At 35.9% G+C, this 26,127-nt stretch overlaps 2 long non-coding RNA genes across 2 annotated transcripts in view; one reads left to right on the top strand and one right to left on the bottom strand.

Annotated features, from left to right (window-relative positions):
* The window catches only part of LOC138114068 (uncharacterized), a 70,916-nt gene extending 56,083 nt beyond the window's left edge, over positions 1 to 14,833 (bottom strand). Inside the window, exon 1 of the long non-coding RNA XR_011152476.1 lies at positions 14,760 to 14,833. This is a non-coding gene — a long non-coding RNA (uncharacterized lncRNA). The remainder of the gene's footprint in view (positions 1 to 14,759) is intronic.
* LOC138114067 (uncharacterized) overlaps positions 12,728 to 26,127 on the top strand; it is a 51,326-nt gene continuing 37,926 nt past the window's right edge. The window contains exon 1 of the long non-coding RNA XR_011152475.1: positions 12,728 to 12,913. This is a non-coding gene — a long non-coding RNA (uncharacterized lncRNA). The remainder of the gene's footprint in view (positions 12,914 to 26,127) is intronic.

Below are 26,127 nucleotides of genomic sequence, written 5' to 3'. Positions count from 1 at the left end.
ATTGTACATTTCAGAGACCGTTTCATAAGGCAGAGAATGAGAATTGCCCTGCCACCATTTAAATGTCAATTTAGAATTTCTTTCTAAAATTAAAACAGTGTTGCAGAAAACAAAGAGAAAAAAGGAGGGGATAGAAAGACTGAAGCCAAATTTGAATCCTTGTCCCCTTTTTGCCTTCCCTTTCTTTTAAAATGTGAGCTAAATGTAAATAGAATTCCAAGAAAAGGAGAAGGGAGAAGGCAGACAAATGATCATCTGTAAGATTTTTTTCTCCCCCTTTCTTTTGGCTATATAATATCATCACCAGTTGTAGTGCTAGAGCTGTTTAGATGATAAATGCAATGTGCATAGATTAGCTCCGGAGAAAATACTGCTACCTGACACTGAAAGCTTTGATTGGTTTCAGCCCTTACATTTGACTCTTTTTTGCCCTGATAACTTCAGCAGTATTTTAAGATTTTAATCTACTTTCTAGTCAAATACCCCTGGATAGATCACTATTTTATTTATTATTTATGTTTCTTCTTCAGCTTCTGAAAGTAAGACATTACTGGGCTTTAGCTAAAAAAAATTCCACAATTTCTGTGGAATATATTTTGCAAGCACTTAATCTTCTCCAATGAAAAGTGCCCATATTATTCTGGAGAGACAGCTGAGCCACACTTACCAATTGTGTAGGCAGACCACTTAATGGACACGTGTTCTTAGAAAATACATAAATTAGAGATATATCAATGTTTCTGTAGGACCCTCTTTTTCCCCCACAGCCCGTGCCTGTCAGCATGCCAAAGATCATCTTTTGATTAGAGTCCAAGGGATGCCTCCCTCATTTGCTGCATCTTTTACTGCTTTCTCCCTATAAAGGCCCAAGTGAGAAAAGGTAGCTGGATGGACTCATGCAAATACAAATAATGGCAAGAAGTCTCCTTTCTGTCCCCATGTTTACATCCCTGCCATGTTGCCTCCATCTTCCATTTTCCCCTCTCCTACTTCACCCTTACAGAGCTCAATCACTCCTCTTGCATGTTCCTTTCAGTTGATCCCCTTCTGATAAATCCTTCATTTCCTTTCATATAAAAACGTTTAGCAAATTGTATCCACTTCTTACCATCTCTGTGTACATTCATTTGTGCTAAATCTTTTCCCTCACCCATATTTTCCATCTTATCCATTTAGATTACAAGCAGCTTAGGAAAAGCATTTGCTCCTCTGCCTCTGTACCACATCTACCACAATTGTTGTTACTTGGCCACTAGCATATGAAACAAGATTGAGCATAATAACTCATTTCATTTCACTCAACCCACTTACATCTCTGTGGTATAATTCAAGAACTATTTAAGGCAAACAGGAGCTTTTAATGTATATAATCTCTGTGTTTTAAGGGGCATGTTTCAGATTTTTTTTTGTCATAGAACTGTGAAAAAGGGGTATTTGATCTCAACAGTGTGTTGATTTCAACATTTGGTGTTATTTTCTGAGCCAGTTAAATGAAAAGAAAGCAAGTAGAAGAGAAATTGCTATGATGCTAAAAGTGATTGATGCCCCTTATCACCATTTGTTTATGCTCATAATTGGGATCTCACTATAAATACAGTTCTCAAGTACTACTTAAGTTTGTATTTACTAAGGATGAATTTCACTGCAAACTTTGAAGTTTCAGTATTATTTTAAGATATTTAAGGAAGAGTATAAAAGAACATTTGACTATGAAATACACATTAGAAAGCCAGTGATTTTTTGCACCTCAATTTTTACCTGTACATTGCTAAAGACAGAGAACGCTGATGGAGTGTTCAGACACGTGATTTGAAGGAGAATACATTAAAAACATAATAAAAACTTTTTTTAGAGCTGTACTGTGTGAAACCATGACTAGGCCAAATTATAACAAAGTGAAAGAACAGTTTTCTTCATGTTAGATAACTAAGATACCGTTGCTTTAAACGATATCCAAGTCTGTATAACCTAGCAGTTAAATAACATGTAACAAGTGGTTCATTTTTTACTGACATTCGTTTATATTACTTTCCTGTTTCAGTACAGCTGTCTATGCTATGTGAATTCATGAAGCCATTAAACCACTTTTAAATTCTATAAAACTAACTAAAGCAAGAGAGGCTACTTTTGACAGGGGTTATGCCTCATGTAAAAAATATCAGTTTTAACTGTGCTGTGAACTTATGTCAAGAAAGATCCCTTTACTCTAGTAAAATACTTGACCAGAGAATAAAGCTCAACTCGTCAGTGTTAGCTGTGGCTTTCATCATTTCTGAACACACTTTTATCAGGTCCCTTATTCTCTCCATTTTCAACAACTGAATTCTCTCTAGTATTAAGATATTAGAGCTTCAGAACAATCAATTGCTTGTGTTTGTTGGATTTTTTTCCAAATATTTAACTTTATATAATATGTTAGAATAGATTAATTTTTTTTCAACGGTCATCCTTTGAAAACTGTGTAAATAAGATCACACAAGATACTTAGTGATTTGCAGTGTTAGAAGGCTGATAAATTGTTTCATTTTTAATTCTAAGAGTAGCTAATATTAAGGAAGCTGATAGGATTTATCAGATATTATTTTTTCCTTAGAATTTTAAAATACTCTTCTAAAACATTTTTTTTAGGTAATTTGTCTTTTATTTCAATGCACTTATCTAGAAGAGTGTGATGGCATGACTCTATAGACATGTGACATCTAGCACTTAAAATTCTGCCCTTTTTGAGCAAAGAATACTATTCACACCTGGGAGACTAGTTCACTAGGTCCCTTTGGTCAAGCTGTGGCCCAGTGAGAACGCAGAATACTGAAGATGTGTAAACCTAGTTTAATAAATATTCTTAGGTCCTAAGTATTCATTAGTAATTAAAATGTTAATGCTAATGCTTTAACAACGTCTAATGTTGTACCTGCACATCCTGGCACTACAAACCCTTTCTCAGCAGTAGAAAGGAAGTTGACCAGACTCTTTGTCTCCTGTTAAGTTCAGCAATTTTTTATTTTAACCAGTAAGAGGTCCACAATAAATTCCAAAGAAAACTTTTTGAGACAACCCGGTGTATTTGTAACAGCAAATGTTTGTAGATTTTCTTTACCTATGAATTTTCAGATTGGAAATAAATCCTCTAGGCAAAAATGCAGTTCATCAAAAGAAATGAGAATTGACACTGTTCTAAGTTCAAGTCAGCTCGCAACATAAAACCATTCCCTACTCAAAATAAGAACAAAGCATGTCAGACAAAGCCAAACTCCAATGAACAGAGAGCTTCGTTTTAGCACTTGCAGTGTCATGCACAGGGAGCTGAGCCAGTAACAGGAGTGTGAATCTCAGCATGGGTTTCTGTTTTCCAGTCAGGTTCTTCCCTGCTAACTGCTGTTTATTTCATCTGTGTTTTAAGGGCTGTTGCAATCCAGCAGTCTAGGGAGGAATCCTTCACTTAGTTCATATAGAATAGCCTATTTGCTCATTCATTATACAATAACCTCAGTAACATAGGTGTTTTTTGATTAGAAGTAAGTCTTCAGAGATTTTCCTTCCTTACTATTCTGCCTTTTGAGCAACTGAAACCTCAATTAAGATGTCATTTTCCCCATCTAATGTCAATGCTGTAGGTTTTTCAGCTCTATTGACACTTCCTTTCTTTTGTTTTGTCTTAGTATACCCTAGATTTTAGTATGCTAAGCTTTATTCTTGCATTACAGTCTGTGTACATTGTTGATACTGTTCCACCCATAAAATTTTTCCTTGCATTCATAGCTAGAACTTCATTAAAGCATAGGGGGACACTTACTTCTGCTACTGTTAGTAATATCTGACAGAGTGAAGATCTCTTCATAGCCAAAGGAGACAGAATAACTTCCCTAGGCGGTGATTGAAGGCACTCAGGATCCTACTTTTTACCACACATTACATAAGTAACTTAAAGCTCAGTGTCAACCAATTAATGTTCAATTCCCTAAAATTAGAATTTTCTTACACAAAACTGCTATTATACAAGTACCAGTTTATACTTAGTCTTTTTTCCATGGAGAGTTGAATAAATTTTCCATGGACCTTTTGAATAAAAACGATAAAAATTACTATTCTAATTTAAAACAACAGCAACAACACCCATCCCCACCACCCACCCATGCAACCCAACACACATCCCCATCACTGAAATAAAAATCTCAACAACCTTCCTCCCCAACACAGACTAGTTTTGCTCCCTCTGAGAGCACGAGGAAGCCTTACAAAAACAACATACTGCCCATCCAAAGCACTGGCTATTTAGAACAAATGGGTCCTGTAGGAATTCATTCTGGATCTCATGTTTCTGCTAATGATGATGATTATGATGAATAACTGGCTTTTGCTGTTGCTTTTTCTGCTGATTCCTCACTTCTTGATAGAAGTATTGTTGCTACAGTTATTGCTGCTGGTCCAACTGCATAATGTGAGCAGAATCCACAGAGATACAAACAAGCTCTTTAGCAGCCAAGTAAAGAAACCTGTGATTTTACAAACAGGAAGAAACAAAATTGCTAGTGATCACCAAACAGCACAGGAGGTGTGCCTTAGAGAAAATCCCAAACAAGAAATGGAAGTGGTTCTGGCTCGTGATGCTTTAAAGAAACTTGGAGCCTTAGGTTTTGGGGGATTTTTTTTTTTTTTTTTTTTTAATTAACAGAAATAGCCATGTATGAAACCCCCCCCCAAAAACTAACAACAAAGCAGTTGAGGCAGGATCTGTGCTTTATTGATGTCACTGGCTCAGATGTAACAGACATCAGTAGCACAAATGGTCACTGTCAGAGCCAACTGGGGACATGACTGCTGGTATTATCTTCTGGTAAGTGATTCCCAGACATATTTAGATTACAACCCTTTTGTAAATAGTCAGCTTTTTTCCTTACATGCTTTATTGCACTTAACATGTATGGCTCTGTTTAATGAACAGGGCTACCCTAAAACACCCTGAGAACAAAGTAAATCTAAGATAAACAAGGATATTTTTAAAAGGAAGGCAAACATAAACAAACATTTTTGATCTACAGCCAGTAGCTAAAAATCTTGAAGTGCTACAAAAAGCTACAAATGGTATTTCTGATCAGCTTGGGAGCCTAAAATGATATCAGCTGTTTAATCTAGGACATAAAGTATCTCATTTACAGGCAGCCTAATATCATAAAGATCTAATGACTAGCAAGATACTACATGATACACTCTTCTATTAATTTCTTAATAGTCTTGTCCTGCAGCACAAAAAGCTCCTGTCATTAGTGCAGTTGATATTTTCATAATTTAGGGAACTTATATAGAATTAATGAACTAATGACACAGAGTTAGAACATTACCGTATTTCTGTAAGTACATGCAACCAGGTATTTGGTCCTACAGGTAAGGCTCCTAGACCCTCATAGATCTGAGCACAGATCTGCTACTAAAAGTTAATAGAAGTAAAGAGATGGAAACATCTTTGGTCAAAAGGTATTCTCCTCAGGAGACCTAATTTTCTCATGCCTGTCTGCAAGAGGTTGGTATCTTTCCACACTCCACTTTCTAAAAACAGAAAAAAAAAACACTTTTGAAGTTTTGGTGAGGAAAAAGAAGAACAACTCTGAAAACTGTGAGAAAAAGCCTCATGGGTGGATTTAGAATTTTAGGACAGTAGAAGGGAAATTATAATTTTGATTTCAAAGCAGGATAGAGGGACATTGTTTACATGTGGAATGAGGGCCAGAAATCATGTACTGCAAGGTTCAAAAGTGCAGCCTAAGGTGCACAAAAATGTCTTATGTCCATGAGGTCCTGAAGAATATTCCTGAGTGATCATAAAATGACTGATTTGTTTTCTCTTTGGGATTTACATCCAGATACACAGTGAAAACCAATGTGGTTTTTTTTTTCAGAAACACTATGCAAATTACCAATTGAACTTGAAATTTTAAGTGGTAAAGCAGAAGGCTCATACCACAAGAGATAAGCAAAGAGGACATTTGGAGACACACTGGCATGACGTGGGGATGTTTTTGTCAGACCTTGAAGAGAGCAAGCAGATTCAGCCTGTTGCAGCAGTCTGGTAAGTATTTAATGTGAAAGCTTAACAGAACTCATAGAATTAACAGTCAAAATTGCTGATATTTTTGAACTCTTCAAGGATTCCCAACAGCTTCAGTATTTGAATACTGAAGTATTGCAGCTGGTATAAATCAATTGGTGTAAATTAAAGCAGGGAAAGAAACGACTTCTTTAAATAGCAACATAAAGAGAGAATTATAAAGGGCTGTGCCTTTTCAGTGTAGTTTTAGACAAAATTTATCCTTAAATGTCTCCATTCTTCCGTTGTTTATATATTATGACATGTACTGGTCGACTGGCTTGAAAAGAAGTTCTCATTACTGAGGAGAATAATTTTTCTAACACCAACTGAAGTCAGTGGCAATATTCCCATCATCTTCAGTGGCTTCAGCACAGAGCCAAACCGAGAAATTATTCCTGAGACCAAACATGCCATTTGCAGCCAGGATGTCACATGACTAAAAGCCTTTTTTGTAGAGTGTTATTTCAGTTCATTTTATTTTTATTATATCTTTAAACTCTACATTTGGTGCAGGACAAGCACTTGAGAGACGTTAAGCTTCCCCTATTAAAATGACTTGTTTGTACAGGCAGAGTGAAATTTAACAACACCAAATGCATGAAAGGATCCTAATGTGTGACAAACAGGCTGCCTGGTCCCCTCCCCTGACCTAGGATGCTCTGACTCCCTGTAACGGAGCTGTTTGCACTGGAGCCCTCCCATGGGCTGGCACGTAAATCTTAAAAATATCTTCAAAGCCCATCTGCTGTAGTGCTTCATTTTTAATGAAAATGCAAGGTGCCAACCATAAGTACTTTTGATACGCCAAGTCTCTCCCATAATGCCAGCCTGCTGCATCTCAGAGGAGTCAATTTAAACACACACATATTTCTAGGACTTGTTTGTAAGTTTATGATTAACTGTCTTTAGAGATGAAGTAAAAAAACCTCAAAAAGACCAAATAATAGGCCATTCTGACAGTTAAGTTGTCAGTGTAAGATTGTTAGCTTCAATATAGTCTCATGAGTTTTGCTTATTTTGTTTTCCACATGTATTTTGTACAAGATTTGTATTCAGAAATAAACCTCTTTCCAAAGAAAATTTGTTATTTCTCTTTTCAGTTGGAGCATGGATTTTTTTCCTAAACCAGGTCAAACCCAATAAGGATATGACCAACATAGTGTTAGATATTAATGTCGAATGGATTTATTTTCTTGTGGTGTTTTATATCTTGCAGACATGTAGTAAGGAAGCCAGAATAAAATAACTAGGTATTAGCCCAGAAGACATCTAATTTTGTATCATACATACTTGTCCATGCAAGTTAATGTTTGCTATTAATTTCAGTAACAGTTCTTAAAAAAAGACGGGGAAGTTTTTTTCGATAAAGGTTTTACCTTTAACAGGAAATAAAATAAAAATATCCAGATTCTTGAGAGATTTGTCAACAGTAATTCAGAGAGTGTTATAAAAATAATGTTAAGAAAACAGACTTCAGAAAACACTGTTTCAAAAATTTGTGGTTTATTTTCCTCACATTCTAGAGACTGAGAATGGGAGAATGCCTTCACAAAGCATTGGAATAATGTCTAGGTAATGTCTCAAATATTTAAATAAAGTTTTAAAATCCCAGAAGTAAAGTAAATCCAGATATTATTGACACATTAGCAAGGTCACAGAATTTACAATTCAATAGAAATAGAGAGGTACTAAAACACTCTGAAACTTGGATTATTTCTTGAATACTGCCACAGGAGCATTACATATTTACTACACTACCTGGAGTATGATATTCTATAACTATTTGTATTCCTCCTATAAATCTGAGAAAAGCTCTCTCTACAAATGATTAGGGGATTAACTTTCCTTGTGAGTAGGTTCACATTATGCATGGTCAAAGTCATATCACAGACACACATGGAAAAGAACATTTCAAGGGTTATAATTACATTCACATGTTGGCTAATTGGGCCCTCAGGGGCCTAGTTCCTAATTATAAGAGGGTATGCAGGAAAATATCAGTAAAAAAAGTATGTATAGAATGAGTATGAGATTAAATGGGTTATGCTAGCTGTATAAAAGCCGTAAAACTTGATAGGAAAGGAATGCAGTAGCTTGCCAAGTATCTCTAAACCGTAAATGTTTTTTTGATGTCATTATCAGAAGGAGATGGGAGGAGGCTCTGTTGTTTTAGAGGAAGACTGCAAACATCTATTGTAGCCTCAAGTGGTATTTTTACATAGTTCTAAGAAAATCAAGTAATGATTGAGCCAGATGACAAAGAAATGGAAAAAAAGAAAAAAAACTTTACAATAACTTTGAGATCAAAAGAAGGTGAAAGTAACCTAAAGAACAGAGGAAGAAGAGAGTCCCACTCTCACACGTCACAGAGACCTATTAACTAGAAATGAAATGCTCTAAAAACTCTAGATATTCATTAATTAAAATTGCATAAGCCTTAATGACACTGTTTATTAGTTTAGCTAAGGGCAGAATTTTTATCTCCCATAATTGAAAACTATAGTTTATTACCTTGATTAGACACTAAGTAAAATATACAGGCTTTACTTTTTGCTCCGTGTCTCTCAGAGGGAAATGCCTATAAGAATAAATTAAAGAACTTTTACAAGGTTGTAATTTATTTTATTTCCCATCAAATGGTATCCTTTGCACATATCTGTAAAAGTCTCACTATTTACAGTAGATGTGGATGTAATATTACATTACAGCTCATAAGAGAAACTGGCAGGAACCCTGAAGCTGAATAAGAACAAGATTGTCTTTATCTCTTAAACCTGTCATTTTAATTTTCCACTCTAGACTGTGCTGCATAAGTAGCCTGACTTAAGTTCCTGGTGACTGTTAGACCACATTCTTGCAACATTTTGAATTTAGTACCTAATCAAATTGCTTTCCATCTTCTTATCTTGATTAATATGAACGGGTGTATTTGTGAGTATACCCAAAGGAATACAGTATTTTACAGCATTCTAAATGCAAATCCTCTTTTCTTATTTATGCTGTGGCCAGTGCAGACACACCATTAAAAATAATTTAAAATGGAATGCAGAAAAATTGAAATGACAATCCTAGCATTCTACAGTGTTGAACAAACGATCTGAAGCTCCACAAGTCGTGGCAGCATGAAACTGCTGTGAATGAGTCAGGCTTTCAGGCTTCACATGCCCAACCTGATCTTTGTAAAGTTGGAATAAAATGTCCACAAGAAAAAAAAAAAAAATTGTCTGTAAGTGGCCAAGTCGTAATCATATAATGCTGTAACTCCAAATAGTTATAAGACTACTGGTTGAGCCAGCCAGTGCAGGGAGGGCATGAGGTGGTGAGAAGGGGAGGTGAAAAGCAATTGTTACCTCAGCAAGAAAACATTTAATTAGACACATTCGTCCCATTGTACATTAGCAAGTGTTCACCCAACAGCATGAATATTGACAGGGTGTCTGTGGTGACACAGAAATCTACACTACAGCATCCTCTAACCCAGCTTTAAGACTGATGCTGTCAGCTTGGGCTTCTGGGATAAAGAGCATGTTTCTCATTTATTCAGATATATACCAAGACAGATTAGTTTGCAGTAATCTTGACAATGTGAATAGTTTTGCTGTCTTCAGGCTTCTGACCTAACCTGCCTGAGTTAACTGGAAGAAGTAAAACCTCAGTCATTTTTTTAGGCCATTTTTACATTTGGGAAACCAACATCAACTAGTGCTTCTGATTTGACATTTTCATCATATTCATAATTGATAGGGACATTTTATAGTCACGAGGTTTCAAATAATTGAGCTAAAAGCTCAAGTCTGCCTCCTGAACACAAAACAAGGCAAATCAGTGCTGAGGTCAATTTCCTATCTGAGAACATGGAGATATGAAGGCTGCTGTGATGCATAAAGGAGCAGTTAGAACAATGTTGAGGTTGAGACTGCTTCCTCTCAAGAGGAAAAGAAGCCTTTAAGTAGGATTCTTGATGTATGTTCCAAACACAAACAAAAGCAAAAACAGATTATGTGCTCCCTCCTGGAAAAAAAAAAATCAGGGAATGAGAACTCCAAACTGAAGTGCATTAATTATGACAAGCTGTAGGTTACAGCACTGAAACACTTACAAGGTAACCAGGTTTAAACAACAAGGGTGGTAAAACTCCCTTTATTGTTAGGGAATGACTAAGGCAGGAAATCTGATGACAATGCTCTTCTAAGCCCTTTTTTAAGTACAAATGCAGTTTCTTTTAAAATGATTCAATAAAACACTGCTGAGTAAAGTTATAAATGTTGACCAAGAGCACATTAGAAATTACCAAAATAGAATTAAAATTTACATAGGCATTATGAAACAATCTCTTAATTTTTATTCATATTACCTTAGCTTTAAGATTTTGAGTTTTTAAGTTTTATACATGGATGACAGTCCTGCCAGAAACAATTATAAAATAGCTGAAGAAATCTTTGAAAATCACTGAGGTAATATTAAGAAGGGAAAAAACTGCTAGTCAGTATACATACTAAGGGACATTAAATAAACATTTTGTGATGGAAAAAGTTATCTATGGAGAAAATAAGCCACATTGTAGTAAAAGAGGGATTCTCTGTAAAACAGTCAGGAGACAAATAGACCAAAAAAGTTCCACTCAAACTTGGTGGTCACTTAGTAAGAAAGGCATAAGAATGGCCCCTCACAACTTTTCTTTCTTTTTGTTCACATTCTAAGATTTTTCACATTTTCTTACCTCATGGCTGTACAGTTTCCAATATTCATGGTGTAAAACCAATAAATTATGGATTTTCTGGTAACTCCTTGAAATCAGTCAAACATCTACCTTTTTTGTGTACCATCACTACATCACTATCTGAGAATAAGATAAGGTTTTTATACAGCCAAGCACTCTACCTCCAACACACATTTTTTCCCTGGTAGCAAGAAGAATCAATACAGCATTCAAAGGAAATTGTTCTAATAGCACACCATAGAAAACTTTTACAAGGTTATTAGTCTAATGTTATTCTAATGGATTAAGTTCCTCTTACTTCTCCATAAAGGAAACTAATGATAGCTAGCGAGTCACAAAAGAATTAGATATCTTATTCAGTGCTGTTATCTCTGCAGATGGTCATGTTAAACCAATTCTTTTGTTCACAGAGAAAAATCCAGAGAGAGAAATGTGGGGCTTCTTGGTTGAGACTGTCCAGGGTAACTCTGGTTTGAGGGATGGCTAAGACCACCTACATAAAGGGAAGAGTAGACCACTACCAGGAACAGAACAATTGCCAAGGTGACCACCTTTCATAAGATTCTGCCTTATTTATCCATGTTTTCTTGAACTACTTCATGAAAAATTTGATCACCTTTCCTTAACAAGTACACTCTCAACTACAACAAGAAATAACCCCAAGATTTTAATGAAAGAAAGCAGATTGTTACATTTCTAGAAAATTGTTTAGTTGAAAAAGAAGCAATATGTTATGATAGCAATTCATGCTAACACTGAAGGGGTTAATTAGGTAAACCAGTTTTTAACAGTTGCAAAGGAAAATTGGAACTGCCAGTGCTGGAGATGTTTTGTAATACAGACATCAGCTAGAAAATTTCCAGCTGTGTTTGCCTGACTCCTTTTGTCACCTACAAAATCACCCAAATACAGTACATAAAAGTTAGTCTGAATTGATCAGATAGAAGGATATTCATGTCTCTTCAGTGACGTCAGTAATGTGCATACCATAGTTCTCTGAGTATTGATATTATGAATGTAATGCTCTGTTGAATAAAGATATATATTCAACTTAATTTCCAATCGTTTGGAGTGAAAAAGCCAGGCAATTAAGAGTTGAGTTTGCTGCACAGCTAAGTCAGTTATGATTTCCCTATTCACTCCTCCTTCCTGGGTTTTTTTGTTCTCTACTTTCTGAAGACCCTGTTTCAGTTTCACTAATTGAAAAGCAAGGTGTATATATCCCTATTATCAATGCTCCTCAGGGATAGGAGCCTTGTAAAGGCATTGCACAATTTGTTCCACTACACAGAGTCTGCTATCCACCGTGGGCCTTGAAGAGAGTGCAAGTTCACAATCCTAAATTAATACTTATGTATCAAGAGGCAGATTTATATTCTTTACTGTGAAATAATGTAGTTCTTCCCTTAAAAGACTTTTTCAGTGGATATGCTGATATAACCTGAATGCAGTCTGAGTGTCACAACTATTATATACCTGAATATGCAGTTCTATGAAAAAAACACATCAGCAAATGCACAGTAAATAACAGGCCTGAAATACCACAAATCTGCATTATATTCATAAGCAATTTCAACTCTATTTGCTTAGTTTTCCAGAATATTTTGGTACAATACATTATATTGAACAGTTTAGCTGTAAGAAGCTATAGAATGCATAATGTTTTCCCTTCTGTCTCTGGATTGGGAAATACAGGAATAAGTCCATTCTTCTGTTCCCATAGTCCAAATGGCTAAGTCCATCTCTTTCAGTTCACATTTTAAGCTCTGGTTAATTTTAAAATATTTTGCTGGTGTCAGGTTACCCTTCCATTTTTTATACCAGCCTGCAGAGGCAAATTACTGTTCTCATGTGGTCTACAGTGTAATATTAACTTACACAGTCTTCATAAAGCTGGCAAGACCTGTATTCAGAGGAGGGAGATTTTTAAGCATTATTTACCATTATATTTACCACAAAGGTATCTCATATTAGGTAACAATTGGTTTCCCACCTCCGTGAAAGCATGAGAAGAGAGTGCAATAATGAGAAGTGTGCTAAAACATTGAGGCTTCAAAAAGACAGACTCATTGGCAGCTAAACTTCTTCCTGGAGGAAAAGACAAACAGGTACTCATAAAATCTTGGTTTTCATAATAGTGAAGTTTTTAAGAGAATGATAAAAAAAAAAAAAATCTTTGAAGTAATTTTAACAGATCTTACAGTATCTCTTTCTTTTTTCATAGAAGATATTATTTAATCTGGTTCTAAATTACTCACTCTATGACAAATAAAAACTAAAGTCAGACCTTAAGAATAAAAAAATGTTTATTTATACCTAGAAAAGATCAGAGAAAGACCTGGACACCTGAGCCTGTTTAAAGTAGTTCTATTTCTCATAAGGAAACATCAAAGTCTAACATGATCAGCTAGAGAGGAGAACTTTCACCTCATGGACCTCATGAGGAAAATGGAAGAGTTAGTCATTTATAACTCATGGTAGAGAAGAGCAGAAAGAATATGAGCAGACAGCAATTTACATACTCTCTACCTATGTCTGCAATACAAGTCTTCACCTTCACCAAGAAGCATATAGACTTGCCATAGAGGAATAGACCCTAGAATTCCTTAAAATTGTAGAAACATTGTAATTATCTTAATAAATTATGAAGAAAGAAAAAATCCTTCAAAATAAAAGGATTAATTTTTTTCTAGCCTCACATACAACTCACAGCTGACCTGATCCATTTCATTATTCCATCCTCAATTAGTCTCAACAGAATACTTTATAAAACTGAGCTCAGTAAAGCACAGTTCTTTTGGTTTAAAAGGGGTTAGGAGGTCATTCAGGGTTTTGCTCTTTCAGCCTTAATGCTACAATTTAAATAGAAAGGAATATTTTTGTGTCTTTCTCTATTGAAATGTCTCATTTCTGGGGTTATTTTTATAAGATAGTGTTACATAATATTTAACCAGAAATTGTAGCTCAGATTCTAGTAGAAGTTATGTAGTTTGTATTAATACTCAGTACTCAGCAGCTGTCACCTATAATTCAAGTTTTTTTATCCTGATTTATTCTATTCTAGAAAAAAATTGAAATAGAAGTGTAAGTTTACAAAGATATTTGCTAATATCTCTTAGACTTTCTCTTCATGTGTATAAAACAACTTTCTAGAGTGCACATTTGCTGTTAAAGGCTGTTCTTGCTGTATGCTTTATGAAGTGTTAGGATATATTCTTTATACTTGCATAAATATTTCTAATAGAATACTCATTTTCAGTTTGTAAATGCTTTAAAAATGTACCTAAATTACATATTACTGGTGAGATATATGTGAAATGCCTGAAGAAATCGGGTTAGGGCAAATTAACTGCTTATCCATGGAATAATAGAAATAATTAGAAGACATTTTTTCCACCATGAATTCAAGGTCTTTGGAGTACCCAGCATCATTTCTCTTGCACAAGGGAAAAATCAGGTCCTGGAGCATATGGTGTCTCATACCTTCTTAAACTCAGAAGCCTGGTGAACACTGATGGTGTATGACTTTCTGCAGAATCCCACACTCTTATTCTCTGTTACTCCTCTGCAAATACTGGAGGTGTTTTTTCTATGAATAATCTGGGTTCAGATTTCCCCTTTCCTAGAATATTTACATGAGAGCTGCCCTTAAGAAACTTATACAGGGTCCCTTGGGTTAATGGAGGGTGGTGACGGAGAGATATACTGAGGGTCTTGGTTTTAAATTATAGTATGTAGCCATGGTTTTGCTTCTAAAAGAAGGCTCTACAGCAGTGACAGCTCTAATTTAGTTTTAAAAGTAATAAAATTGTACCCAAGATTTTAAGGATTCAAGCTGTTATAAATTTGGCCTTAGAACATATTAGTACAGAAGATCATATCAGTTTATTAAAATGCAAAAGTCAGATACGGAGGGACACAGGTAACTCAGTTCCCCTTCGCACAAATACTCACAGTGTGAATGGATATGGACAAAGTCTGTTCTGCTCTCGGGGTCTCTGCAGAGTGGCCCTTCCTGCCAGAGATCTGATGTGGTGATGTCTGATTCCTGCCCTTATCAGGAGCAGTGGGGAAGCAAACTAAAGTCTTAGGAGAGTTCTAGTTGGTGCTCGCTACCCCCGCTGAGCGCAGCGACTGCAGCAGCCAAAGCAGAGCTGGGATAAATAACATGACTCCCCTCAGAGGTGTGGGGCTGCAATAGGAGTGGCAAAGCAAGAGGTATGGTGTGATTAATGAGCAAAATGGGCTGCAGAATTAGGCAACCTGTCCATTCATAAGGATACCTCATTAAATTCATACATGTGTAAATACATGTTTTATAGGCATAATATTTCAATTCTTATAGCTTGCTACTCATATTATAATTAACCCCAGAACTTTTTTTTTTCTTAATTTAGCTTCTTTCTTATGCAGTTGTCTTTTTTTAACTACTAGGAAACCAGCCATCTGACATTTCAATTTAAATCAGGCTTGCCATTCATTTTTAATAACATTTATGAATCTCTGAGGTAGAAGAAATCTATATACATTTTTAGAAAAACAAAATCAGCAGGAATTAGAAAATCCTTAGCGATGCTTTGAGCTTTTTTCTGAAGAAAAGATAAAAAAAACAAAGGAGTGCTGACAGTTTTTTCTATATACTTCTATGGTCATTAGCATTTCAGATTTAGATGGGCTTCTAAGAAAGAAACATCTTTCTAAAACCCTTAGGCCTTCAAAATTATTTGTGATCCTGGCATTTCTCCATTTCACTGTATCTGTCTGTCCATCTTTCACCTCAACTGGAAAAATGAAATGTGTAGGTGATATAAAAATAATTCAGTTCCTTATCCTTTCATAAGTAACTCAGAAACAGGTTAATTGGCATTCATTATACACAGCTGATAAGCTGAAATAAGTGGGCTGGAGATTCTGAAGTCCTATGCATTTCCTTTCTTGCCTAGCTTTTACTTAGATGCCTTAAACAGATATTAAAGTATTATTATAAGAGCTAGCCAAGTACAACTTAATAAGATTTTCTATTACCTTCCAAAAAGAAAAAGCTTGTTTTCTTACAATATAAAGAATAATTGTCCTTTTTATATATTTTATATATTTTTAATAATAAATTAAAAGAAATAACTCAAATTCTAATATAATTTTTCACTTCCCAAAAGTAATTTATTTTCCAATTTTACTGGAGAACAATCTCTGTTGTAATTGGTGGTGGTGCTATTCTCTGACTTTTCAAGAGATATCCTCCTTTTAAGATACAGCACTCTTAAAATGGCTGCTATTGTTAAGGCTCACTGTTGAGAAGAATATTAACACTTCCACAGCACCTATTTGTCAAGCCACCATCATCTATTAATTCAAGCCCTTCTTAAAAACTTGTTCAGTAGCATAGAAAAGTGGGTAAATACCAATTAAGAGTGGATTATAATGGATGTATCAAACCCTGCCTAAGTAATTATATAATCTTTTCTGTGTAAGCCTTGACCCTACTTGAACTAACGATGTGGTAACGGACAAGAAATGACAGCTTTCAAGAAATTTCTGCATATCAGTGATTTTACTTGTGCATGATAATCCTTCCTGTTTTACATGGGCACTGAGTACAGTATCTTATTAGGCAGAACAAAGTTTACCTATTTCCTCTTGTTAGGAATGAAGAAATACATTTTTATTAATAAGGGACAAAGTCAGTTCTTCAAACATGGTATGTTAGAAAAACCTTTCATTGTTCAAATGGCCTTCACTTCTGCAATATTTTCTGATGCCTAATCTGAGTCTTTGGAGCTAAAATAATTATTCTCAAAATATTCTTTTCTCACCTGCCATCACTAATGGGACATTTAGGTGCTATAATACTGTTAATGTAATACCATGGCAAGTTGTCTGCAGTCAAGCTACAGCACAAATGGAAATCTTGGTAACACAGGAAATGATCAAATATACCTTATGGAGTTTAGTCATAATGACTATTTCTGATATGCATTCTGATAGCTAAATATTAAGATGCTTTGCATAATCTCTTCAAAATTCAGCAGCGGAGCGAATTTCACAAAGAAATTAACAGCTTCGGAGCTGCTCACCCTCGGCTTTTTTATGGCCTTGAAACCTTCAACAATTCTAGGAACTCACACACAAGCTTCCGCCAGTTTGCCCCCTGCTTTTTGTGGGTGTCTTGTTGGCAGATAATAGATGAGAATTACTTGAATCATGTTTCAAATGCATACAGCACTTCCAATATTTCCCTCTGAAGTATAGAAATAAACATTACAGAATTTCAAATTACGTTTGATGAATGTAAGCGTTTTGGGGCACAATATCTCACTAGCTTTACATTTTATTAAAGATCTGTGGATAAGCACTTCTGGACTAGCAGAAGTAGGAAAAAACCACAGACATTTCTGGGGGAAATCTCAGAATTCTCTGTGACTAGCTGTTTACATTATGGTGTCATGTAAACGCAGTGCATAGTGGTAGAAACATTACTAAATATATATAGATCAAAAAGCCAGAAATCTTACAGCTTCATTGGAAGAGACACATACAGAGGTAAAAGAGGGAGAGGACATCTCTATCTATCACTTTAACTTGGCAAACAGTCAAACTGTTACAAAATGCTAACTTACTCCCTTAATTGCAATGTTTTTAACAGAAATAAGTAAATAAATAATAAATAAAAAATCTTTTGCCATTACTTGTAAAAGGGCTTCTGTTTTACTTTCTATGTGATTTACAAAATATGGGCTGCTTTTCTGAACTAATTTTTTGTTTGGTTGGGTTTTTAAATTTTTTTAAGTAAACTTACTAGAGAGCCAATGCAATCTCAGGAAGTGTATTTGTCTCAGGGCATAAAAAGGAAGGAATAGATTAGACCACTGGCTTGTATACAGGAGGCAATGCTGGGGACTATCACTGCACTGATTTCCCCCCCTCTAAACTTTAGCATGGGTTTTTGATGGCTTTTTTTGTTTTGGTTTTTTTTTTTTTTTTTTTTTTAATTATGACTGACAGAGTAACAAAATAGTGTTAACTACTCTTAGCAGGTTTGGGAGTCTTTGGTTATGTGTTTTTGGGCTTTAGGGTAAAATTTCTGTAGACTGTTTTAAGCTATCGATCTTTTCTTTTTCTTGTCTCCACAAATGCATGGCAAAGTGCCCTACAAAGCCTGGGCTGGAAGAAGGGTTATAAACAAGAGCCTGTGGGCTGTGTTTGCCAGATAACATTTGCTGTGTTGAGTTAGTTTCTGCTCCAGCACGATTTTCCACACCAAGGGCCTATCATTTTCTTGTAGTCTTTAAAACTTCAAAAGAGGAAGAGATACAGTGGACAATAAATCCAGACTGAAAGATGTATTTAAGTGAGGTATTTACATCTCTAGTGTAAATTTAGCAAAGACCACCAAAGGAATTTCTCAACAGCTGCAGTGGTAATGTCTCTCCTTATGACTCTGACCTAGATGCTCCCTTATAGCCATTGTAGTTAAACTGAGCAAATCTGGGAGATGTGGTAGAGAAATATAACCTACTTATGGAGGAAGAAATACACGTAGATCTGATATTAAGCAAAAAATATACACATGGACTCTTGACCTTCAGAGGAAAATCGCATTTCTTTCCTTGCTCAAATAATAAAAAGAGGCAAAACCAATCATAAATATACTTTTTAATAGCTCTTCAAAGAAACTACTTTCTAGTTTGTCTGAAAAAAATTCTGAAGTTAAAATCATTGTAAACAATATAAATGTTTTTCAAAGTTAACTGCCTATTTGTGCAGGAAAATAAACATTTTTATAGGTATTTAGCTTAATTAAATGCTGGTTGGTGCTCTCACAACACAGCTGGCTCACTGTCTGATCCCTCACCACAGAGGTGCAAAGGATATGTGTTTCACTAAGAAGAAAAATAGTCAAAAAGTAAGTATAGTACAACCAGCTACTCAGATATTGAATAATGTGGTCAAAAGACACAGGTAAGCTCAGGAGTATGCTGTTCTACTACAGCCCAAGAAATTAAATAATTGTTTTAAAACTTTATCATTTGTATCTGAGGGTTATTAGTTTTGAATTTTTATGTATATCCAGTTGGCCCATGGCCTGGGTTGCCCTTCTTAATAACAGTCAACAACAGTTCATGAACCACTGAGCCCAGGGCTTGCATACAGAGGGATGGAGGGCATTGCAATACATATATCTGAAATCCGGAATAAATACAAAATAATAAATTAACAGTAAATATCTGGAATCTTGGCTCTCAGGCCATTCTGGAATATATGAGAGTGTAGTCATAATTAGGCAGGGGAAATTACGTGAAACAAAAACATTGCCAGCCTTACAGCAGATTTCTAATCTCTTTTAAAGCCTGGTAAAATTGTACTGTAATTGTCTGTACCATGCTCAATACAAAACTTACTAAGCACACCTGTTACCTCAGTGTAACACAAATCAATGGCATCTCCCAGGACCTTAAAGACTTGCAATGAAACTTTACATTACCTTTCAAGGGAGATAGAATAAAAGAAATAGAAAGCATTTTGCAAACTGTATGAAAAAACAAATCAGACCATTCCATATAGTTATTTCAACCTTTTTCATGGATTCGTACTGACTGATAACACTCAGCCTTCAGGGTCTGGCAAATGCTACTTCGGGCTCTCAGATCAATGTAAAAATTCAAAGAAACTTGAAGCCCCAAAATATTTCATTGTCTGTCTGAACTAGACACAAAGACAAAAGCCCAACATCTGGGCTGAGCCAAAGCATTCAGGGAAAATGTAGGTTCTTCTCATCACTGAGACTGTACTAGATTAAAAGGCAGAGTCACTGTGCTGTCAGCAGAAACATATCTATGTACATGAGAGTTCTATGCTTGCTAATAGAGCTGACAGCATATCCCAGCAAACTTCCTGTGGTACCAGCACATTTGTCTGCCGCAGGATCCCAGTGTCACTGCCTGGCTCACCAATCACCTGTGTGACAATGTGCCTCAATTACAAGCCCTTATAAATAAATAACAAGTCAATCTGACAACTCACTAGCTGATTGAGATGAAAAATATGTTGAGCTTTGTGAATTTTTAATCTGAATTTCGAAGTATAACACGTTACAATGATAAATATTAATAAAACACTCAAACCGCTTTCCACACGATCTAATTTATATTTAAAATATCTTTAAAATATATCTGAATTCAATGAGGTATACTTACAGTATATGAAAAGAAAATGGAATAAAGTTAACAGATCCCACTGCAACTGAATTTTGTTCCTGGCCGTGGGGAATGCCTTCTGGGTTTCTGAGGTAAAACAACAACCCTCCTTAGACAGGTAGGGAGCCCCCAGCAAACACTTTGCTTGAAGAACTGTTTTGGACAGCCATGTAACAAGGCTCTCAGTGGACCTTTGGCGAGCATCCACCACAGACTGCACCAGGAACCAGAGAGTGCAACAGGTTCCCATCACCCCCAGTAGAAACTTGGCTTTCTCTTTCTAACAGCAGTACTTGAGAAACAAAAATAAATCCTTTGAAATTATGCTTCAGGAATGAAAAGGTTACATGACTCCAGCTGATTCCAACTATGCACACAAAATATTTTTTTGACTCTGTTATTTTTACATATGTACTATTTATACCTGTGTTCCTCAGAATTTTGTTAGTTTCTTTGTATGGGAAGAATTAATTCACTGTAGCTCTAAGCTATCAAGAACTGAATATCACAAAAGAAAATACTTGAAATCTCCTAATCCCGAAGAGGAGTTATGGTAGAAAGTATTGGATCAACTTCATTTCTAAAGGGTCAATACCACTTAGAACAAGGACAAGTGGTACAGCCTAATCAATGTTTGAAGCCCCTCATTTAATTAATGATTTCAAGTACAGCTTTCTGTGTTTTTTCTAGTTAGTTTTTATGAACTTTGCTAAAAGTGTTTTCTGTGTTTTGCATTTAAATGATATTTTTAACCACAATTTTCCTAACTACAGATTATTTTGCCTGAATCTTTCTTAACAGCAACATCTGTATTTTATAAACAGAAATATGACCACCCATTGCAAATAGAAAGTACATTGAAGAGCCTGTCCAAATCCAGGCTGAAAAAAAAAATTAGAAATAAACAGAAAATAGAGCTGGAAAGAACCTTGAGAGGTCACCACATCCATTCCCTCTGCCCCAAGGCAGAATGAGTTATACCTAAAACATTCCTGACAGATGTTTGTCTAACCTGTTTTTAAAATGTTCTGTGACAGAGATCTCATATACTCCCCAGTCTATCCTAATGCTTTACACTTCTCTTAGTAGGAAACTGTATTTTGTTTTGTTCTTTGCCTTTGCTTTGTTTCTATATTATCTATTTTAAATCTTCATTGCTATAATTTAAGCTTATTATTTTCTGTCCTGTCCACCATGGATATGAGGCAGAGATAATTCCCTTGATTTGTGCAGCAGACTTTTGCCTGTTTGAAAAGTGTTAAACTAGAGGAGGAGTTAAGAATACTAAAAATAGCCTCCAGCATAGTAAGTGACCAGTAGGGGAAAAGTGGATAAAAAATATGGAATGCATTGGAAGGGAGCCCAAACAGGCAAGCGAGCCATAATGATCTGATAATTTGGCTAGACAGAAGGGAACTTGAATAAAAATTGCACATATGTGCCTCATATTGAATACCCACAAAAGATATGCATGATTTCTGGCATACTCCATCACAAGATATTTAGTTTAGCAGTAATTAGCTGTAAACACTTGTGCAAAACTTTAAAGGACGAGGTTTGTCCTGGAGATTCTTTTAGAATGTTTCAATGTTTAGACGACTAGGAAGAAAAATGTTCCTCAATTTCTAAGAATTATAGAAGCCAAAAACAAGTAAAGCTAAAAATGTATGAGCTTGAGGCAAAAGGTGGAAATTAAAGTGTCTATAAATTCTAAAGAAAAGAAGGTCACTGAGTTGAAATTCAGTCAAATAATAGCTTCAGAGAAACTGTACTAAAAATAAAATTCTGTTCTGCAAAGGTTGATTTTATTGCTTCCTAAGGACAATAATAAATAATAAGAATTTCAGAAAAAATACTCACAAACCAATAGCTTCTCCAATAGTAGAAGAACAAATGCATAGTACAAACTCTAAAGTATGACAGATACAAAAGGATTTCAGAGACTTTTCAAAGTTTTACTGCAAGCATCAGATTCAAGATTACATTTACCACACTGCAAATAGCTGGAAGTTGGGCTCAGTTGGTCTTCAAGAAGCTGAAGCTTTTGGGCAGAACCACAGTATGTAAAGCCCAAGAGATAATTTCAGAATGTAGAGATGGAAACTATGAAAAACAGCATACTTTATTTTGTGCTAGTGCAGATAAATTAGCAGGAAATTGTGTGAATAAAACTCATCACATCCTTAAATCTGATTCCTTTGACAAGGTTGTTTCATCATCTTAAAAAATGAAAATACCCCCCTCTGCCATGAACTCTTTGTAAAAACACTTTCTTCACTGCTTTCTTTACTGATAATTTTTTCTAAATTTTATTGTTGGCAATTAAAAAACACTTTCTGTCTTCTTGCAAGGTGAATAAAAATTAAATATTCATTTAAATAATCTCCATGCTTATGTTCAATAATCCAAATCTAAAATATTATTAATGTGTTAAATTATTAAACATAAATTGCAAGGCTAAAGCTTTCAACTTGCAGAAGTCTCCAGGGTAAGTCAGGTACTGCCATTTTTACAAACACAATCTAAAGCTGTGGTGACTGAAAGTATACACTTGCAAAGTGTATTTATATGGGAAAAGACTCTGAACAATCACCCATTTTACAATTTTTTTTTTCTTTTCTTGGACCTAAATTTCATTCAATAATGATAAATTCCTATCAGCAACCTTCCCTTGCCATAACAGAGTGGTGTTTGATGTTTTTAATCTTCATTGCATTCTCTTTATTCTCCACTAGTTCCATATGAGAGGATTTAGAATAAGAATTTGGATGGATCCAGCCTGCAGTATCCTGTGGTTCCTGTGTACAGGATCCAGCTGAGTTTTCTGGAAAGGAAAAGAGGCCTCACTGCCTCCCTGTGTGTCTCTACAGAAGGCTGTGCAGAGACCTTGATTATTCTGCCTTCCTGTAGATACAATGAATTTTCATTGAAAATGTGTCACTTTTCTGGTGCTCATGGGGAAGTTCATGTTTCAGTGTGTCACATTAGCATCTTCCCTGTAATAGAGCTGGCCAGATATTAGGAAAACATATATATTATATATTTTAATTTACAGCAAACAGAGCTTTCAAAGTCCTGGATGCTTTTAAGCCAGTTGATTTAACCAATCATAAAGTCTAAAGACCAAATATGGAATCAGTCACTATGAGAAGCAAATATAACAAATAAAATATTAATTTGACTAATTCTGGTGTGTATTTTCCTCTCCGGTCTGCATGGTAATAGGATTTACAAATACATATCAAGGCAAGAACAAACATAAAAAGTATTGATTTATGTGATGCCACTGAGCACAAAAGCACTACAGAGTACAGTGAGTATAAAATACAGACAGAGATAAAAGAGCTATTACAATAAGCAAACTGATAGCAAAGGACAAGCAGACAAAACACTGCTTTTCCATCTTGCCTTAATGGGATGATTGCATTCACTAGCATTTCCAAATACTGATTTTCACTTACTATAAGCCTTGGGGATATTCATCAAAAAGTGTTTCCAGTAATTAGAACTTTATAAAGAATTAAAACATTGACAGTACTGAGCAGCAATGAAAACAAAATTCTAAGGTTGATTCATGAGTGTTCACAAGCTGAAATATGAACTTGAGCTAGTAGTCAACTCCTTGGCAATGTCTCAGCACATGCTACTTCAATGAATAATAGCATTTGAACACATAGGTGTATTTCTCTCAAGCAAATGATCAAAAAGATTCCTGCTTAATTTATGATTTGAATATATATTTCCATCCAAATATTCAAGTTTCAAGATCTATCCTGGTAAAGTTCTTGTGTCCACATAGACTAAATGATAGAAAGGACAGAGCTAAATATGAAAAATAAGACTCTTGGTATTAAAATAGCAAAATGGGGGAAATATTACAAAACCAAATGCACTCTGTTCATAAAATTCAGAGACTTCACCAGCATTAAGAAAGAAATTAATTTCACATCATCTACTCACAGTCCTTTCTTTTCTTGCATCATCCATGTAAACATGCTGGTGAGGGGAAAACAAAGTCGTTAAAACAGTCTGTCTGGTTACCTGGGTCAAGTTATTACAAGTTTTATGGTGCGAGCTTTAGTATCAATGACTGTTTTCTATTTCTATTTCCTTCTCCCTTGATTCCCTTCCCTGATTTGTCTTGACCTGAATTGTTTTGTTGGCTCCTCTGAGGGCACCCGGGAGGTCGCACTCCGAGGTGTTTCATTCTGCAGAGCCGAGCGCCAGGCAGCCCCTGCCGCCCACAGCAACCTGCAAACAGGTTCTGACAGGAATGGACTTACAAGAGAATATGGGAAAACTGGTACTGCTGCAGCATTTCCTAGGCATAGTTAGCTATCTGCCATACAAATTGTTCTTAGGTTTTGTGTGCAAAAATAATGTAATAAAAATATAACTTTTCAGAGCATCCTGTTTTCAGTGTCCTTCTCATGTGTAGCTGATCTCCCTGGAAAACTCAGAGCAGAGAAGTGCTTGAGGTAGAAATGGGGTGAGGTAGGGAGTTGAAAGGGGAAGGCACTATGCTCAGTCTTGTCAAGCACAGGGATCTCTGGAAGAAGTGCTCCTGTTTAGAGGGGTTATTCAATAGTCAGTCCTGAACAGGTAGGTATTTGGTCATTTTTAGCCCTTCCTGGCAAGTCACCAGTGCTCTTGTTTGAATCTGGGTACAACTAGCTGCTGAATATTCTGGATTTTAGGCAAGAGCCTGATCAGATTGTCATCTGCCATCTGTCACTTTTGCTGGCCCTTCTTTGAGGCTGTGGGTGAGGGTGTTAGGTGATGTCTTCAGGCAGGACACAGACCACTGGCATATTAAGAGGAGTTTGGAAAGGGTAAAAATTAGTCTGGTAGGTGAAATGGACAGTAGGTCCCCAAGAGGGATCATGGTTGGATGCTTTCTGATCCTCCTTATTTTTGCACAGGGGTGTCCAGGCCATGGTGCTTAAAATATTTAAGAGCAGAGTCACAGGGAGGTGTCAGGAAGACTCGCAAAGGCAGTAGAGCTATCCACAAGAAATCTCTGGCTGTAGCTTCCAGGTGTTAGCAAACTGGGGTGCACAGGCAGGGATAAGATCAGAGAAATCTCTAATGAAGATATCTCCCCTAAAGGGCAAACATACTGTCTTTAACCTTTGCTGTACTATTTCATATGGCACCTCTACCTTTGCAGGTGACCAGAGAAAAATACACACTGCCAAATCAATAACTGGGAGAGAAAAAGAGGGGAAAGCCTTTGGTAATGGTAGCTACCAAAAGCAGCAAGCTGCTAAAGCTGTCCATATCTCATTCACTAGCTTATTTTAGATCAGAATTTCAGCAGTTTTGCTGAGCATTTTGTGCTTCATGCCAGCTAAATGACACAGACTGTAGATTTCTGGCTCTTCACAAGATTAATGGGCTTTAAACTTGAGGTGAAACACGTTCTAACAGGGTGCTTATGTCAAAAAGTACCCTGTAACTTTTATTTTGAGCAGTATTAATCCTACAGGCTGTTACGTGCTCACTCCTTCATCCCTGTAATGAGGATAACCTGCCTCTCTTTTGGCACTTGGATTAGATCTTCTTGGTGTTTATAAAAGATAACAGAGGTCTCTTTAGGACCCTATGAACAGCTCGGCAACATTAACAATAGTCTCTCTTTATTTCAGTGCTCTTAGAAGCTTATGGTTTGGGGTCAGCTGAGGCAAATTGGCAGAGCCTAACCAGTTCTCAGTTGGCATAATTTCTACCTTGGTAACATTTGTTAAAAAAAAGGGCTCAAACAAAGAAACTCCTATATTTACTTAAATTGCTTTAGATTTTTCTTATTGTGATTGAAAATGACTGACAATCTGGAGGGACAAGCTGCCCTGACTTAAACATTCCTCTTTAATACAAAGCTGCTAGAAATATACTTGTTATGAATCTGTTCTCATAAATTGCACTCACTAATTTATGTGCTGATGTGTTTTGTAGCTTGGAAGTCATGACTGCTTCAGCACTATCATGTGATGAGCAGGAAATAAATGCTTTGCTTTATGCTGATGGATTCTGAGAGTTGGAGCCGGACAGATTTAAATCAATTTGTGATAATGACATTGTATACCAACACATGATCTGGAGTACACATAAATATAGGAGAGAAACAA

Source organism: Aphelocoma coerulescens, chromosome 8, assembly GCF_041296385.1.
Source record: "Aphelocoma coerulescens isolate FSJ_1873_10779 chromosome 8, UR_Acoe_1.0, whole genome shotgun sequence".
NCBI classification, from domain to species: Eukaryota; Metazoa; Chordata; class Aves; order Passeriformes; family Corvidae; genus Aphelocoma; species Aphelocoma coerulescens.
The sequence above is the reverse complement of the archived record's forward strand: the minus strand, read 5'-3'. Positions and strand labels throughout refer to the sequence as shown.